This window comes from Penaeus monodon, chromosome 28, assembly GCF_015228065.2.
Source record: "Penaeus monodon isolate SGIC_2016 chromosome 28, NSTDA_Pmon_1, whole genome shotgun sequence".
Taxonomy (NCBI): Eukaryota; Metazoa; Arthropoda; class Malacostraca; order Decapoda; family Penaeidae; genus Penaeus; species Penaeus monodon.
This window is the reverse complement of record NC_051413.1, coordinates 24,172,699-24,173,523: the sequence shown is the minus strand read 5'-3', so window position 1 is coordinate 24,173,523 and position 825 is coordinate 24,172,699. Positions and strand designations below refer to the sequence as shown.

General features: G+C 32.6%; 1 pseudogene; it reads right to left on the bottom strand.

Moving 5' to 3' along the window:
- Positions 1-564: 564 nt before the first annotated feature.
- LOC119591106 overlaps positions 565-825 on the bottom strand; it is a 9,037-nt pseudogene continuing 8,776 nt past the window's right edge.

Sequence of the window (825 nt, the reverse complement as noted above, 5' to 3'; positions counted from 1 at the left end):
AACCCCGGGGCCGTGACGCAGAATTGGGTCATCAGGATATGTGCACACTTTGTTCCCAATATACATATTCAAAACGTTATCAAAGTTTTAAATCCTATGTTTAGATACCTATGTCATTAACATCTAAAGCTAAGCAACTCATATAGATATAGACATTCATAGTATTTAGAATCTGAATTATAAATAAAGAGTATTAAGAAAGTATGTGCGTTGCCATTGTCAATCTGGACGGATTGAGTCGCAGGCCAAAGAAATTTTAAGAACCCAGGTGTAGAGGGATGCAGCACGACGAAATTCCTAACTATGGTGGGGCAAAATGAAGAACTATAGAATACGCTAAAATTTAAATTTATTTCGTAATTGCTTATCATTTAAAATCTAAATTGTTCAGCACAGGGAAATGTCGATTAAATTTACATATACTAATTTCTCGATCTAAAATATGCAGATATAAACTACCAATATATATTTTTTAAACAACAGATACATATATGTATTAGATTCCAATCACTCTTCAGAATGTAAATTTAACACCATAACCTATAAAATTAATTTGATTTGTTCTCATATTCTTGAGAAGTTTTTCCTTGAAGATTCTCTGGATGTGGGACCATTAACTTTTATTTTTCCACAATTGCTTCCAGTTTTAGCCGTCTCTTGGATCCAGTCGATTAATCTGAAAAAGTCAACAGTGAAGCCCAAAAAGGGATCTTGAAACAAAAGATAAACTGATTAAATATCTGCAGGAGGAATCTTTCATGACGTATGTCCATGTGGATAGATTATCATATCTCACATTCCTTTTAATATAGATCTACACATGTT